Below are 18,125 nucleotides of genomic sequence, written 5' to 3' on the forward strand. Positions count from 1 at the left end.
ATAAAATTAAGTTCAGCACAGGACATCTGCCAGATCCAAGCTCCCAGAAGCTGGAACCCTTACTGTCCTTGGAGTGCCAAATCTATCCTATGAACTGACATCAGGAGCCTGATGGGGAGAGTTTAGGTTCCCACGAATGACAGCCACCTTTCCTTCAGAGAGCTCTGTGCCCGGGAGTGGGCTTCTGCCACTTAGAATTCTGAACACCACACTTACTCCCAGATCCACGCTGTCAGTAGATGGAACCGTGGCTCCCATTAGACGATCAAATGCCTCCTTAAAACTGAAAATCTGAACCAGGAGAGTGTGCTTAGTATCCCCAGAAAAGGGGACAACGTTCCTGCACAGAGCTCTGAGCCAAGGAGTGAGCTTCTGCAACTTGAAAGTCGGAACACTGCTGCACTTGTCCCATGGCCAAGCTGCTAGAATTGGGAGCCCCAACTGTCCTTCAAGTGCCAAATGTCTCCTACCACCTGACATGAGGAACCTGGTGCGGCCAGTTTAGCTTCCCACCGAACAGAGCCACCGCTGCTGCACAGAACTCCCTGCCCCGGAGTGGGCTTCTGCCTGCTAAAAATAAGTTCAGCACGAAACTTCTGCCAGATCCAAGCTGCCAGAAACTGGAACCCTTACTGTCCTTGGAGTGCCAAATGTCTCCTACAACCTGACATTAGGAACTTAGGGAGTGAATTCAGCTTCCCCCAAAAGAGATCCACTGTTCCTGCAAATAGCTCTGTTCCCCGGAGTGGGCTTCTGCCACTTGAAAGTCAGAACACTGCTGCACTTCTCCCATGGCCAAGCTGCTAGAATCTGGAGCCCCAACTGTCCTTCGAGTGCGAAATGTCTCCTACCACCTGACATGAGGAACCTGGTGCGGGCAGTTTAGCTTCCCACCGAACAGAGCCACAGCTGCTGAACAGAACTCCTAGCCCCAGAGTGGGCTTCTGCCTACTAAAAATAAGTTCAGCACAGGATATCTGCCAGATCCAAGCTGCCAGATGCTGGAACCCTAACTGTCCTTGGAGGGCCAAATGTCTCCAACAACCTGACATCAGGAACCTGATGAGGTGAGTCCAGATTCCCACACAAAAGGGGTGACACTTCCTGCACAGAACTATCTGCCCCAGAGTGGGCTGCGAACTGATAAAATTAAGTTCAGCACAGGACATCTGCCAGATCCAAGCTCCCAGATGCTGGAACACTTACTGTCCTTGGAGGGCCAAATCTATCCTATAAACTGAAATCAGGAGCCTCATCGGGGGAGTTTAGTTTCTCACAGAAAAGACCCACCGTTGCTGCACAGAACTCTCTGCCCTGGAGTGGGCTTCTGCCTGCTAAAAATAAGTTCAGCATAGGATATCTGCCAGATCCAAGCTGCCAGAAGCTGAAACGCTTACTGTCCTTGGAGTGCAAAATGTCTCCTACAACCTGACATTATGAACTTCGGGGGGTGAGTTTAGTTTCCCACAGAAGAGAGCCACTGTTCCTGCACAGCGCTCTGTGCCCGGGAGTGGGCTTCTGCCACTTAGAATTCTGAACAGTGTACTTACTCCCACAACCAAGCCGCCATGAAGCTGAAACCCGGGCTGCCCTTAGACTGCCAAACACCTCCTGCAAATTGACATCAGGAACTTGGAGGGGTGAGTTTAGCTTCCCACAGAAGAGATCCACTGTTCCTGCACAGAGCACTGTGCCCGGGAGTGGGCTTCTGCCACTTTCAATTCGGAACACTGCTGCATTTCTCCCACAGCCAATCTCCCAGAAGCTGAAACCCTTACTATCCTGCGAGTGCCAAATGTCTCCTACAACCTGACATCAGGAACCTGATGGGCTCAGTTTAGACTCCCACAGAAAAGGGGCGACAGTTCCTGCACAAAGCCCTCTGCCCCTGGGTGGGCTTCTGCCTGCTAAAAATAAGTTCAGCACGAAACTTCTGCCAGATCCAAGCTGCCAGAAACTGGAACCCTTACTGTCCTTGGAGTGCCAAATGTCTCCTACAACCTGACATTAGGAACTTAGGGAGTGAATTCAGCTTCCCCCAAAAGAGATCCACTGTTCCTGCAAATAGCTCTGTTCCCCGGAGTGGGCTTCTGCCACTTGAAAGTCAGAACACTGCTGCACTTCTCCCATGGCCAAGCTGCTAGAATCTGGAGCCCCAACTGTCCTTCGAGTGCGAAATGTCTCCTACCACCTGACATGAGGAACCTGGTGCGGGCAGTTTAGCTTCCCACCGAACAGAGCCACAGCTGCTGAACAGAACTCCTAGCCCCAGAGTGGGCTTCTGCCTACTAAAAATAAGTTCAGCACAGGATATCTGCCAGATCCAAGCTGCCAGATGCTGGAACCCTAACTGTCCTTGGAGGGCTAAATGTCTCCTACAACCTGAAATGAAGGACTTGGAGGGGTGAGTTTAGTTTCCCACAGAAGAGAGCCACTGTTTCTGCACAGAACTCTCGGCCCCGAAGTGGGGTTCTGCCTGCTAAATATAAATTCAGCACAGGATATCTGCCAGATCCAAGCTTTCAGAAGTTGGAACTCTAACTGTCCTTGGAGGGCCAAATGTCTCCTACAACCTGACATTAGGAACGTAGAGGGGTGAGTTTAGCTTCCTAAAGAAGAGAGCCACCGTTCCTGCACAGAACTCTCTGCCCTGCAGTGGGCTGCAAACTGATAAAATTAAGTTCAGCACAGGACATCTGCCAGATCCAAGCTGCCAGAAGCTGAAACGCTTACTGCCCATGGAGTGCCAAATCTATCCTATGAACTGAAATCAGGACCCTGATGGGGACAGTTTAGCTTCCCACGAATGACAGCCACCTTTCCTTCAGAGAGCTCTGTGCCCCGGACTAGGCTTCTGCCACTTAGAATTCTGAACACCACACTTACTCCCAGATGCACGCTGTCAGTACCTGGAAGCCTGGCTCCCCTTAGACTGCCAAATGGCTCCTTAAAACAGACAATCTGAACCAGGGGGGTGTGTTTAGTTTCCCCAGAAAAGGGGACACCGTTCCTGCACAGAGCTCTGAGCCCAGCAGTAGGCTTCTGCCACTTAAAATTCTGGACACTGCTGCACTTCTCCCATGGCCAAGCTGCCAGAATCTGGAGCCCTAACCGTCCTTCGAGTGCGAAATGTCTCCTACCACCTGACATGAGGAACCTGGTGCGGGCAGTTTAGCTTCCCACCGAACAGAGCCACCACTGCTGCAAAGAACTCCCTGCCCCGGAGTGGGCTTCTGCCTGCTAAAAGTAAGTTCAGCACGAAACTTCTGCCAGATCCAAGCATCCAGAAGCTGGAACCCTTACTGTCCTTGGAGTGCCAAATGTCTCCTACAGCCTGACATCAGGAACCTGCTGGGGTGAGTTTAGTTTCCCACAGAAAAGACCCACCGTTCCTGCACAGAGCTCTGTGCCCGGGAGTGGGCTTCTGCCACTTAGAATTCTGAACAGTGCACATTACTCCTAGAACCAAGCTGTCAGAAGCTGGAACCCTAACTGTCCTTGGAGTGCCCAATGTCTCCTACAACCTGACATTAGGAACTTCGGGGGGTGAGTATAGCTTCCCACAGAAGAGAGCCACTGTTCCTGCACAGAGCTCTGTGCCCCGGAGTGGGCTTCTGCCACTTAGAATTCTGAACAGTGTACTTACTCCCACAACCAAGCTGCCATGAAGCTGAAACCCTAGCTGCCCTTAGACTGCCAAACACCCCCTGCAAACTGACATCAGGAACTTGGAGGGGTGAGTTTAGCTTCCTAAAGAAGAGAGCCACCGTTCCTGCACAGAACTCTCAGCCACGGAGTGGGCTGCTAACTGATAAAAATAAGTTCAGCACAGGACTTCTGCCAGATCCAAGCATCCAGAAGCTGGAACCCTTACTGTCCTTGGAGTGCCAAATGTCTCCTACAGCCTGACATCAGGAACCTGCTGGGGTGAGTTTAGTTTCCCACAGAAAAGACCCACAGTTCCTGCACAGAGCTCTGTGCCAGGGAGTGGGGTTCTGCCACTTAGAATTCTGAACAGTGCACATTACTCCCAGAACTAAGCTGTCAGAAGCTGGAACCCTAACTGTCCTTGGAGTGCCCAATGTCTCCTACAACCTGACATTAGGAACTTAGTCGGTGAGTATAGCTTCCCACAGAAGAGAGCCACCGTTCCTGCACAGAGCTCTGTGCCCGGGACTGGGCTTCTGCCACTTAGAATTCTGAACAGTGTACTTACTCCCACAACCAAGCTGCCATGAAGCTGAAACCCTAGCTGCCCTTAGACTGCCAAACATCCCCTGCAAACTGACATCAGGAACTTGGAGGGGTGAGTTTAGCTTTCCACAGAAAAGACCCACCGTTCCTGCACAGAACTCTCTGCCACGGAGTGGGCTGCTAACTGATAAAAATAAGTTCAGCACAGGACTTCGGCCAGATCCAAGCATCCAGAAGCTGGAACCCTTTCTGTCCTTGGAGTGCCAAATGTCTCCTACAGCCTGACATCAGGAACCTGCTGGGGTGAGTTTAGTTTCCCACAGAAAAGACCCACCGTTCCTGCACAGAGCTCTGTGCCCCGGAGTGGGCTTCTGCCACTTAGAATTCTGAACACTGCTGCACTTCTCCCATAGCCAAGCTCCAAGAAGCTGGAAACCTAACTGTCCTTGGAGTGCCAAATGTCTCCTACAACCTGACATTAGGAACCTGATGCAGTGAGTCCAGATTCCCACAGAAAAGGAGCAACGCTTCCTGCACAGAGCCCTCTGACCAAGAGAGGGCGACTGCCTGCTAAAAATAAATTCAGCACAGGATATCTGCCAGATCCAAGCTCCCAGAAGCTGGAACCCTAACTGTCCTTGGAGTGCCCAATGTCTCCTACAACCTGACATTAGGAACTTAGTCGGTCAGTATAGCTTCCCACAGAAAAGACCCACCGTTCCTGCACAGAACTCTCGGCCACGGAGTGCGCTGCTAACTGATAAAAATAAGTTCAGCACAGGACTTCTGCCAAATCCAAGCATCCAGAAGCTGGAACCCTAACTGTCCTTGGAGTGCCCAATGTCTCCTACAACCTGACATTAGGAACTTAGTCGGTGAGTATAGCTTCCCACAGAAGAGAGCCACTGTTCCTGCACAGAGTTCTGTGCCCGGAAGTGGGCTTCTGCCACTTAGAATTCTGAACAGTGTACTTACTCCCACAACCAAGCTGCCATGAAGCTGAAACCCTAGCTGCCCTTAGACTGCCAAACACCTTCTGCAAACTGACATCAGGAACTTGGAGGGGTGAGTTTAGCTTTCCACAGAAAAGACCCACCGTTCCTGCACAGAACTCTCGGCCACGGAGTCGGCTGCGAACTGAAAAAAATAAGTTCTGCACAGGACTTCTGCCAGATCCAAGCATCCAAAAGCTGGAACCCTAACTGTCCTGCGAGTGCCCAATGTCTCCTACAACCTGACATTAGGAACTTAGTCGGTGAGTATAGCTTCCCACAGAAGAGAGCCACTGTTCCTGCACAGAGCTCTGTACCCGGGAGTAAGCTTCTGCCACTTACAATTCTGAACAGTGTACTCACTCCCACAACCAAGCTGCCATGAAGCTGAAACCCTAGCTGCCCTTAGACTGCCAAACACCCCCTGCAAACTGACATCAGGAACTTGGAGGGGTGAGTTTAGCTTTCCACAGAAAAGACCCACCGTTCCTGCACAGAACTCTCGGCCACGGAGTGCGCTGCTAACTGATAAAAATAAGTTCAGCACAGGACTTCTGCCAGATCCAAGCATCCAGAAGCTGGAACCGTTACTGGCCTTGGAGTGCCAAATGGCTCCTACAGCCTGACATCAGGAACCTGCTGGGGTGAGTTTAGTTTCCCACAGAAAAGACCCACAGTTCCTGCACAGAGCTCTGTGTCCCGGAGTGGGCTTCTGCCACTTAGAATTCTGAACAGTGCACATTACTCCCAGAACCAAGCTGTCAGAAGCTGGAACCCTAACTGTCCTTGGAGTGCCCAATGTCTCCTACAACCTGACATTAGGAACGTAGTCGGTGAGTATAGCTTCCCACAGAAAAGACCCACCGTTCCTGCACAGAACTCTCGGCCACGGAGTGGGCTGCTAACTGATAAAAATAAGTTCAGCACAGGACTTCTGCCAGATCCAAGCATCCAGAAGCTGGAACCCTAACTGGCCTTGGAGTGCCAAATGTCTCCTACAGCCTGACATCACGAACTTAGTCGGTGAGTATAGCTTCCCACAGAAGAGAGCCACTGTTCCTGCACAGAGCTCTGTGCCCGGGAGTGGGCTTCTGCCACTTAGAATTCTGAACAGTGTACTTACTCCCACAACCAAGCTGCCATGAAGCTGAAACCCTAGCTGCCCTTAGACTGCCAAACACCCCCTGCCAACTGACATCAGGAACTTGGAGGGGTGAGTTTAGCTTTCCACAGAAAAGACCCACCATTCCTACACAGAGCTCTGGGCCACGCAGTGGGCTGCGAACTGAAAAAAATAAGTTCAGCACAGGACTTCTGCCAGATCCAAGCATCCAGAAGCTGGAACCCTAACTGTCCTTGGAGTGCCCAATGTCTCCTACAGCCTGACATTAGGAACTTAGTCGGTGAGTATAGCTTCCCACAGAAGAGAGCCACTGTTCCTGCACAGAGCTCTGTGCCCGGGACTGGGCTTCTGCCACTTAGAATTCTGAACAGTGTACTTACTGCCACAACCAAGCTGCCATGAAGCTGAAACCCTAGCTGCCCTTAGACTGCCAAACACCTCCTGCAAACCGACATCAAGAACTTGGAGGAGTGACTTTAACTTCCCACAGAAGAGATCCACCGTTCCTGCACAGAGCTCTGTGCCCCGGAGTGGGCTTCTGCCACTTAGAATTCTGAACAGTGCACATTACGCCCAGAACCAAGCTGTCAGAAGCTGGAACCCTAACTGTCCTTGGAGTGCCCAATGTCTCCTACAACCTGACATTAGGAACGTAGTCGGTGAGTATAGCTTCCCACAGAAAAGACCCACCGTTCCTGCACAGAACTCTCGGCCACGGAGTGCGCTGCTAACTGATAAAAATAAGTTCAGCACAGGACTTCTGCCAGATCCAAGCATCCAGAAGCTGGAACCCTTACTGGCCTTGGAGTGCCAAATGGCTCCTACAGCCTGACATCAGGAACCTGCTGGGGTGAGTTTAGTTTCCCACAGAAAAGACCCACCATTCCTACACAGAGCTCTGTGCCCCGGAGTGGGCTTCTGCCACTTAGAATTCTGAACAGTGCACATTACTCCCACAACAAAGCTGTCAGAAGCTGGAACCCTAACTGTCCTTGGAGTGCCCAATGTCTCCTACAACCTGACATTAGGAACTTAGTCGGTGAGTATAGCTTCCCACAGAAAAGACCCACCGCTCCTGCACAGAGCTCTGTGCCCGGGAGTGGGCTTCTGCCACTTAGAATTCTGAACAGTGTACTTACTCCCACAACCAAGCTGCCATGAAGCTGAAACCCAAGCTGCCCTTAGACTGCCAAACACCCCCTTCAAACTGACATCAGGAATTTGGAGGGGTGAGTTTAGCTTTCCACAGAAATGACCCACCGTTCCTGCACAGAACTCTCGGCCACGGAGTGGGCTGTGAACTGAAAAAAATAAGTTCTGCACAGGACTTCTGCCAGATCCAAGCATCCAAAAGCTGGAACCCTAACTGTCCTGCGAGTGCCCAATGTCTCCTACACCCTGACATTAGGAACTTAGTCGGTGAGTATAGCTTCCCACAGAAGAGAGCCACTGTTCCTGCACAGAGCTCTGTGCCCCGGAGTGGGCTTCTGCCACTTAGAATTCTGAACCGTGTACTTACTCCCACAACCAAGCTGCCATGAAGCTGAAACCCTAGCTGCCCTTAGACTGCCAAACACCCCCTGCAAACTGACATCAGGAACTTGGAGGGGTGAGTTTAGCTTTCCACAGAAAAGACCCACCGTTCCTGCACAGAACTCTCGGCCACGGAGTGCGCTGCTAACTGATAAAAATAAGTTCAGCACAGGACTTCTGCCAGATCCAAGCATCCAGAAGCTGGAACCCTTACTGGCCTTGGAGTGCCAAATGGCTCCTACAGCCTGACATCAGGAACCTGCTGGGGTGAGTTTAGTTTCCCACAGAAAAGACCCACAGTTCCTACACAGAGCTCTGTGCCCCGGAGTGGGCTTCTGCCACTTAGAATTCTGAACAGTGCACATTACTCCCACAACAAAGCTGTCAGAAGCTGGAACCCTAACTGTCCTTGGAGTGCCCAATGTCTCCTACAACCTGACATTAGGAACTTAGTCGGTGAGTATAGCTTCCCACAGAAAAGACCCACCGTTCCTGCACAGAACTCTCGGCCACGGAGTGCGCTGCTAACTGATAAAAATAAGTTCAGCACAGGACTTCTGCCAGATCCAAGCATCCAGAAGCTGGAACCCTTACTGGCCTTGGAGTGCCAAATGTCTCCTACAGCCTGACATCAGGAACCTGCTGGGGTGAGTTTTTTTTCCCACAGAAAAGACCCACAGTTCCTGCACAGAGCTGTGTGCCCGGGAGTGGGCTTCTGCCACTTAGAATTCTGAACAGTGCACATTACGCCCAGAACCAAGCTGTAAGAAGTTGGAACGCTAACTGTCCTGGGAGTGCCCAATGTCTCCTAAAACCTGCCATTAGGAACTTAGGGGGTGAGTATAGCTTCCCACAGAAGAGAGCCACTGTTCCTGCACAGAGTTCTGTGCCCGGAAGTGGGCTTCTGCCACTTAGAATTCTGAACACTGCTGCACTTCTCCCATAGCCAAGCTCCCAGAAGCTGGAACCCTAACTGTCCTTGGAGTGCCCAATGTCTCCTACAACCTGACATTAGGAACTTAGTCGGTGAGTATAGCTTCCCACAGAAGAGAGCCACTGTTCCTGCACAGAGCTCTGTACCCGGGAGTAAGCTTCTGCCACTTACAATTCTGAACAGTGTACTCACTCCCACAACCAAGCTGCCATGAAGCTGAAACCCTAGCTGCCCTTAGACTGCCAAACACCCCCTGCAAACTGACATCAGGAACTTGGAGGGGTGAGTTTAGCTTTCCACAGAAAAGACCCACCGTTCCTGCACAGAACTCTCGGCCACGGAGTGCGCTGCTAACTGATAAAAATAAGTTCAGCACAGGACTTCTGCCAGATCCAAGCATCCAGAAGCTGGAACCCTTACTGGCCTTGGAGTGCCAAATGTCTCCTACAGCCTGACATCAGGAACCTGCTGGGGTGAGTTTTGTTTCCCACAGAAAAGACCCACAGTTCCTGCACAGAGCTGTGTGCCCGGGAGTGGGCTTCTGCCACTTAGAATTCTGAACAGTGCACATTACGCCCAGAACCAAGCTGTAAGAAGTTGGAACGCTAACTGTCCTTGGAGTGCCCAATGTCTCCTAAAACCTGCCATTAGGAACTTAGGGGGTGAGGATAGCTTCCCACAGAAGAGAGCCACTGTTCCTGCACAGAGTTCTGTGCCCGGAAGTGGGCTTCTGCCACTTAGAATTCTGAACAGTGTACTTACTCCCACAACCAAGCTGCCATGAAGCTGAAACCCTAGCTGCCCTTAGACTGCCAAACACCCCCTGCAAACTGACATCAGGAACTTGGAGGGGTGAGTTTAGCTTTCCACAGAAAAGACCCACCGTTCCTGCACAGAACTCTCGGCCACGGAGTGGGCTGCGAACTGAAAAAAATAAGTTCTGCACAGGACTTCTGCCAGATCCAAGCATCCAAAAGCTGGAACCCTAACTGTCCTTGGAGTGCCCAATGTCTCCTACAACCTGACATTAGGAACTTAGTCGGTGAGTATAGCTTCCCACAGAAGAGAGCCACTGTTCCTGCACAGAGCTCTGTACCCGGGAGTGGGCTTCTGCCACTTACAATTCTGAACAGTGTACTCACTCCCACAACCAAGCTGCCATGAAGCTGAAACCCTAGCTGCCCTTAGACTGCCAAACACCCCCTGCAAACTGACATCAGGAACTTGGAGGGGTGAGTTTAGCTTTCCACAGAAAAGACCCACCGTTCCTGCACAGAACTCTCGGCCACGGAGTGCGCTGCTAACTGATAAAAATAAGTTCAGCACAGGACTTCTGCCAGATCCAAGCATCCAGAAGCTGGAACCCTTACTGGCCTTGGAGTGCCAAATGGCTCCTACAGCCTGACATCAGGAACCTGCTGGGGTGAGTTTAGTTTCCCACAGAAAAGACCCACAGTTCCTGCACAGAGCTCTGTGTCCCGGAGTGGGCTTCTGCCACTTAGAATTCTGAACAGTGCACATTACTCCCAGAACCAAGCTGTCAGAAGCTGGAACCCTAACTGTCCTTGGAGTGCCCAATGTCTCCTACAACCTGACATTAGGAACGTAGTCGGTGAGTATAGCTTCCCACAGAAAAGACCCACCGTTCCTGCACAGAACTCTCGGCCACGGAGTGGGCTGCTAACTGATAAAAATAAGTTCAGCACAGGACTTCTGCCAGATCCAAGCATCCAGAAGCTGGAACCCTAACTGGCCTTGGAGCGCCAAATGTCTGCTACAGCCTGACATCACGAACTTAGTCGGTGAGTATAGCTTCCCACAGAAGAGAGCCACTGTTCCTGCACAGAGCTCTGTGCCCGGGAGTGGGCTTCTGCCACTTAGAATTCTGAACAGTGTACTTACTCCCACAACCAAGCTGCCATGAAGCTGAAACCCTAGCTGCCCTTAGACTGCCAAACACCCCCTGCCAACTGACATCAGGAACTTGGAGGGGTGAGTTTAGCTTTCCACAGAAAAGACCCACCATTCCTACACAGAGCTCTGGGCCACGCAGTGGGCTGCGAACTGAAAAAAATAAGTTCAGCACAGGACTTCTGCCAGATCCAAGCATCCAGAAGCTGGAACCCTAACTGTCCTTGGAGTGCCCAATGTCTCCTACAGCCTGACATTAGGAACTTAGTCGGTGAGTATAGCTTCCCACAGAAGAGAGCCACTGTTCCTGCACAGCGCTCTGTGCCCGGGACTGGGCTTCTGCCACTTAGAATTCTGAACAGTGTACTTACTGCCACAACCAAGCTGCCATGAAGCTGAAACCCTAGCTGCCCTTAGACTGCCAAACACCTCCTGCAAACCGACATCAGGAACTTGGAGGAGTGACTTTAACTTCCCACAGAAGAGATCCACTGTTCCTGCACAGAGCTCTGTGCCCCGGAGTGGGCTTCTGCCACTTAGAATTCTGAACAGTGTACTTACTCCCAGAACCAAGCTGCCATGAAGCTGAAACCCTAGCTGCCCTTAGACTGCCAAACACCCCCTGCAAACTGACATCAGGAACTTGGAGGGGTGAGTTTAGCTTCCCACAGAAGAGAGCCAATGTTCCTGCACAGAACTCTCGGCCACGGAGTGCGCTGCTAACTGATAAAAATAAGTTCAGCACAGGACTTCTGCCAGATCCAAGCATCCAGAAGCTGGAACCCTAACTGGCCTTGGAGCGCCAAATGTCTCCTACAGCCTGACATCAGGAACCTGCTGGGGTGAGTTTAGTTTCCCACAGAAAAGACCCACCATTCCTGCACAGAGCTCTGTGCCCGGGAGTGGGCTTCTGCCACTTAGAATTCTGAACAGTGCACATTACTCCCACAACCAAGCTGTCAGAAGCTGGAACCCTAACTGTCCTTGGAGTGCCCAATGTCTCCTACAACCTGACATTAGGAACTTAGTCGGTGAGTATAGCTTCCCACAGAAAAGACCCACCGTTCCTGCACAGAACTCTCGGCCACGGAGTGCGCTGCTAACTGATAAAAATAAGTTCAGCACAGGACTTCTGCCAGATCCAAGCATCCAGAAGCTGGAACCCTAACTGGCCTTGGAGTGCCAAATGTCTCCTACAGCCTGACATCAGGAACCTGCTGGGGGGAGTTTAGTTTCCCACAGAAGAGACCCACAGTTCCTGCACAGAGCTCTGTGCCCTGGAGTGGGATTCTGCCACTTAGAATTCTGAACAGTGCACATTACTCCCAGAACCAAGCTGTCAGAAGCTGGAACCCTAACTGTCCTTGGAGTGCCCAATGTCTCCTACAACCTGACATTAGGAACTTAGTCGGTGAGTATAGCTTCCCACAGAAAAGACCCACCGCTCCTGCACAGAGCTCTGTGCCCGGGAGTGGGCTTCTGCCACTTAGAATTCTGAACAGTGTACTTACTCCCACAACCAAGCTGCCATGAAGCTGAAACCCAAGCTGCCCTTAGACTGCCAAACACCCCCTTCAAACTGACATCAGGAATTTGGAGGGGTGAGTTTAGCTTTCCACAGAAATGACCCACCGTTCCTGCACAGAACTCTCGGCCACGGAGTGGGCTGTGAACTGAAAAAAATAAGTTCTGCACAGGACTTCTGCCAGATCCAAGCATCCAAAAGCTGGAACCCTAACTGTCCTGCGAGTGCCCAATGTCTCCTACACCCTGACATTAGGAACTTAGTCGGTGAGTATAGCTTCCCACAGAAGAGAGCCACTGTTCCTGCACAGAGCTCTGTGCCCCGGAGTGGGCTTCTGCCACTTAGAATTCTGAACCGTGTACTTACTCCCACAACCAAGCTGCCATGAAGCTGAAACCCTAGCTGCCCTTAGACTGCCAAACACCCCCTGCAAACTGACATCAGGAACTTGGAGGGGTGAGTTTAGCTTTCCACAGAAAAGACCCACCGTTCCTGCACAGAACTCTCGGCCACGGAGTGCGCTGCTAACTGATAAAAATAAGTTCAGCACAGGACTTCTGCCAGATCCAAGCATCCAGAAGCTGGAACCCTTACTGGCCTTGGAGTGCCAAATGGCTCCTACAGCCTGACATCAGGAACCTGCTGGGGTGAGTTTAGTTTCCCACAGAAAAGACCCACAGTTCCTACACAGAGCTCTGTGCCCCGGAGTGGGCTTCTGCCACTTAGAATTCTGAACAGTGCACATTACTCCCACAACAAAGCTGTCAGAAGCTGGAACCCTAACTGTCCTTGGAGTGCCCAATGTCTCCTACAACCTGACATTAGGAACTTAGTCGGTGAGTATAGCTTCCCACAGAAAAGACCCACCGTTCCTGCACAGAACTCTCGGCCACGGAGTGCGCTGCTAACTGATAAAAATAAGTTCAGCACAGGACTTCTGCCAGATCCAAGCATCCAGAAGCTGGAACCCTTACTGGCCTTGGAGTGCCAAATGTCTCCTACAGCCTGACATCAGGAACCTGCTGGGGTGAGTTTTTTTTCCCACAGAAAAGACCCACAGTTCCTGCACAGAGCTGTGTGCCCGGGAGTGGGCTTCTGCCACTTAGAATTCTGAACAGTGCACATTACGCCCAGAACCAAGCTGTAAGAAGTTGGAACGCTAACTGTCCTGGGAGTGCCCAATGTCTCCTAAAACCTGCCATTAGGAACTTAGGGGGTGAGTATAGCTTCCCACAGAAGAGAGCCACTGTTCCTGCACAGAGTTCTGTGCCCGGAAGTGGGCTTCTGCCACTTAGAATTCTGAACACTGCTGCACTTCTCCCATAGCCAAGCTCCCAGAAGCTGGAACCCTAACTGTCCTTGGAGTGCCCAATGTCTCCTACAACCTGACATTAGGAACTTAGTCGGTGAGTATAGCTTCCCACAGAAGAGAGCCACTGTTCCTGCACAGAGCTCTGTACCCGGGAGTGGGCTTCTGCCACTTACAATTCTGAACAGTGTACTCACTCCCACAACCAAGCTGCCATGAAGCTGAAACCCTAGCTGCCCTTAGACTGCCAAACACCCCCTGCAAACTGACATCAGGAACTTGGAGGGGTGAGTTTAGCTTTCCACAGAAAAGACCCACCGTTCCTGCACAGAACTCTCGGCCACGGAGTGCGCTGCTAACTGATAAAAATAAGTTCAGCACAGGACTTCTGCCAGATCCAAGCATCCAGAAGCTGGAACCCTTACTGGCCTTGGAGTGCCAAATGGCTCCTACAGCCTGACATCAGGAACCTGCTGGGGTGAGTTTAGTTTCCCACAGAAAAGACCCACAGTTCCTGCACAGAGCTCTGTGTCCCGGAGTGGGCTTCTGCCACTTAGAATTCTGAACAGTGCACATTACTCCCAGAACCAAGCTGTCAGAAGCTGGAACCCTAACTGTCCTTGGAGTGCCCAATGTCTCCTACAACCTGACATTAGGAACGTAGTCGGTGAGTATAGCTTCCCACAGAAAAGACCCACCGTTCCTGCACAGAACTCTCGGCCACGGAGTGGGCTGCTAACTGATAAAAATAAGTTCAGCACAGGACTTCTGCCAGATCCAAGCATCCAGAAGCTGGAACCCTAACTGGCCTTGGAGCGCCAAATGTCTGCTACAGCCTGACATCACGAACTTAGTCGGTGAGTATAGCTTCCCACAGAAGAGAGCCACTGTTCCTGCACAGAGCTCTGTGCCCGGGAGTGGGCTTCTGCCACTTAGAATTCTGAACAGTGTACTTACTCCCACAACCAAGCTGCCATGAAGCTGAAACCCTAGCTGCCCTTAGACTGCCAAACACCCCCTGCCAACTGACATCAGGAACTTGGAGGGGTGAGTTTAGCTTTCCACAGAAAAGACCCACCATTCCTACACAGAGCTCTGGGCCACGCAGTGGGCTGCGAACTGAAAAAAATAAGTTCAGCACAGGACTTCTGCCAGATCCAAGCATCCAGAAGCTGGAACCCTAACTGTCCTGCGAGTGCCCAATGTCTCCTACACCCTGACATTAGGAACTTAGTCGGTGAGTATAGCTTCCCACAGAAGAGAGCCACTGTTCCTGCACAGAGCTCTGTGCCCCGGAGTGGGCTTCTGCCACTTAGAATTCTGAACCGTGTACTTACTCCCACAACCAAGCTGCCATGAAGCTGAAACCCTAGCTGCCCTTAGACTGCCAAACACCCCCTGCAAACTGACATCAGGAACTTGGAGGGGTGAGTTTAGCTTTCCACAGAAAAGACCCACCGTTCCTGCACAGAACTCTCGGCCACGGAGTGCGCTGCTAACTGATAAAAATAAGTTCAGCACAGGACTTCTGCCAGATCCAAGCATCCAGAAGCTGGAACCCTTACTGGCCTTGGAGTGCCAAATGGCTCCTACAGCCTGACATCAGGAACCTGCTGGGGTGAGTTTAGTTTCCCACAGAAAAGACCCACAGTTCCTACACAGAGCTCTGTGCCCCGGAGTGGGCTTCTGCCACTTAGAATTCTGAACAGTGCACATTACTCCCACAACAAAGCTGTCAGAAGCTGGAACCCTAACTGTCCTTGGAGTGCCCAATGTCTCCTACAACCTGACATTAGGAACTTAGTCGGTGAGTATAGCTTCCCACAGAAAAGACCCACCGTTCCTGCACAGAACTCTCGGCCACGGAGTGCGCTGCTAACTGATAAAAATAAGTTCAGCACAGGACTTCTGCCAGATCCAAGCATCCAGAAGCTGGAACCCTTACTGGCCTTGGAGTGCCAAATGTCTCCTACAGCCTGACATCAGGAACCTGCTGGGGTGAGTTTTTTTTCCCACAGAAAAGACCCACAGTTCCTGCACAGAGCTGTGTGCCCGGGAGTGGGCTTCTGCCACTTAGAATTCTGAACAGTGCACATTACGCCCAGAACCAAGCTGTAAGAAGTTGGAACGCTAACTGTCCTGGGAGTGCCCAATGTCTCCTAAAACCTGCCATTAGGAACTTAGGGGGTGAGTATAGCTTCCCACAGAAGAGAGCCACTGTTCCTGCACAGAGTTCTGTGCCCGGAAGTGGGCTTCTGCCACTTAGAATTCTGAACACTGCTGCACTTCTCCCATAGCCAAGCTCCCAGAAGCTGGAACCCTAACTGTCCTTGGAGTGCCCAATGTCTCCTACAACCTGACATTAGGAACTTAGTCGGTGAGTATAGCTTCCCACAGAAGAGAGCCACTGTTCCTGCACAGAGCTCTGTACCCGGGAGTGGGCTTCTGCCACTTACAATTCTGAACAGTGTACTCACTCCCACAACCAAGCTGCCATGAAGCTGAAACCCTAGCTGCCCTTAGACTGCCAAACACCCCCTGCAAACTGACATCAGGAACTTGGAGGGGTGAGTTTAGCTTTCCACAGAAAAGACCCACCGTTCCTGCACAGAACTCTCGGCCACGGAGTGCGCTGCTAACTGATAAAAATAAGTTCAGCACAGGACTTCTGCCAGATCCAAGCATCCAGAAGCTGGAACCCTTACTGGCCTTGGAGTGCCAAATGGCTCCTACAGCCTGACATCAGGAACCTGCTGGGGTGAGTTTAGTTTCCCACAGAAAAGACCCACAGTTCCTGCACAGAGCTCTGTGTCCCGGAGTGGGCTTCTGCCACTTAGAATTCTGAACAGTGCACATTACTCCCAGAACCAAGCTGTCAGAAGCTGGAACCCTAACTGTCCTTGGAGTGCCCAATGTCTCCTACAACCTGACATTAGGAACGTAGTCGGTGAGTATAGCTTCCCACAGAAAAGACCCACCGTTCCTGCACAGAACTCTCGGCCACGGAGTGGGCTGCTAACTGATAAAAATAAGTTCAGCACAGGACTTCTGCCAGATCCAAGCATCCAGAAGCTGGAACCCTAACTGGCCTTGGAGCGCCAAATGTCTGCTACAGCCTGACATCACGAACTTAGTCGGTGAGTATAGCTTCCCACAGAAGAGAGCCACTGTTCCTGCACAGAGCTCTGTGCCCGGGAGTGGGCTTCTGCCACTTAGAATTCTGAACAGTGTACTTACTCCCACAACCAAGCTGCCATGAAGCTGAAACCCTAGCTGCCCTTAGACTGCCAAACACCCCCTGCCAACTGACATCAGGAACTTGGAGGGGTGAGTTTAGCTTTCCACAGAAAAGACCCACCATTCCTACACAGAGCTCTGGGCCACGCAGTGGGCTGCGAACTGAAAAAAATAAGTTCAGCACAGGACTTCTGCCAGATCCAAGCATCCAGAAGCTGGAACCCTAACTGTCCTTGGAGTGCCCAATGTCTCCTACAGCCTGACATTAGGAACTTAGTCGGTGAGTATAGCTTCCCACAGAAGAGAGCCACTGTTCCTGCACAGCGCTCTGTGCCCGGGACTGGGCTTCTGCCACTTAGAATTCTGAACAGTGTACTTACTGCCACAACCAAGCTGCCATGAAGCTGAAACCCTAGCTGCCCTTAGACTGCCAAACACCTCCTGCAAACCGACATCAGGAACTTGGAGGAGTGACTTTAACTTCCCACAGAAGAGATCCACTGTTCCTGCACAGAGCTCTGTGCCCCGGAGTGGGCTTCTGCCACTTAGAATTCTGAACAGTGTACTTACTCCCAGAACCAAGCTGCCATGAAGCTGAAACCCTAGCTGCCCTTAGACTGCCAAACACCCCCTGCAAACTGACATCAGGAACTTGGAGGGGTGAGTTTAGCTTCCCACAGAAGAGAGCCAATGTTCCTGCACAGAACTCTCGGCCACGGAGTGCGCTGCTAACTGATAAAAATAAGTTCAGCACAGGACTTCTGCCAGATCCAAGCATCCAGAAGCTGGAACCCTAACTGGCCTTGGAGCGCCAAATGTCTCCTACAGCCTGACATCAGGAACCTGCTGGGGTGAGTTTAGTTTCCCACAGAAAAGACCCACCATTCCTGCACAGAGCTCTGTGCCCGGGAGTGGGCTTCTGCCACTTAGAATTCTGAACAGTGCACATTACTCCCACAACCAAGCTGTCAGAAGCTGGAACCCTAACTGTCCTTGGAGTGCCCAATGTCTCCTACAACCTGACATTAGGAACTTAGTCGGTGAGTATAGCTTCCCACAGAAAAGACCCACCGTTCCTGCACAGAACTCTCGGCCACGGAGTGCGCTGCTAACTGATAAAAATAAGTTCAGCACAGGACTTCTGCCAGATCCAAGCATCCAGAAGCTGGAACCCTAACTGGCCTTGGAGTGCCAAATGTCTCCTACAGCCTGACATCAGGAACCTGCTGGGGGGAGTTTAGTTTCCCACAGAAGAGACCCACAGTTCCTGCACAGAGCTCTGTGCCCTGGAGTGGGATTCTGCCACTTAGAATTCTGAACAGTGCACATTACTCCCAGAACCAAGCTGTCAGAAGCTGGAACCCTAA

Source organism: Chamaea fasciata, unplaced genomic scaffold, assembly GCF_029207755.1.
Source record: "Chamaea fasciata isolate MVZ Bird 193981 ecotype frontalis unplaced genomic scaffold, bChaFas1.0.hap1 SCAF_229, whole genome shotgun sequence".
In the NCBI taxonomy this organism is placed as follows: Eukaryota; Metazoa; Chordata; class Aves; order Passeriformes; family Sylviidae; genus Chamaea; species Chamaea fasciata.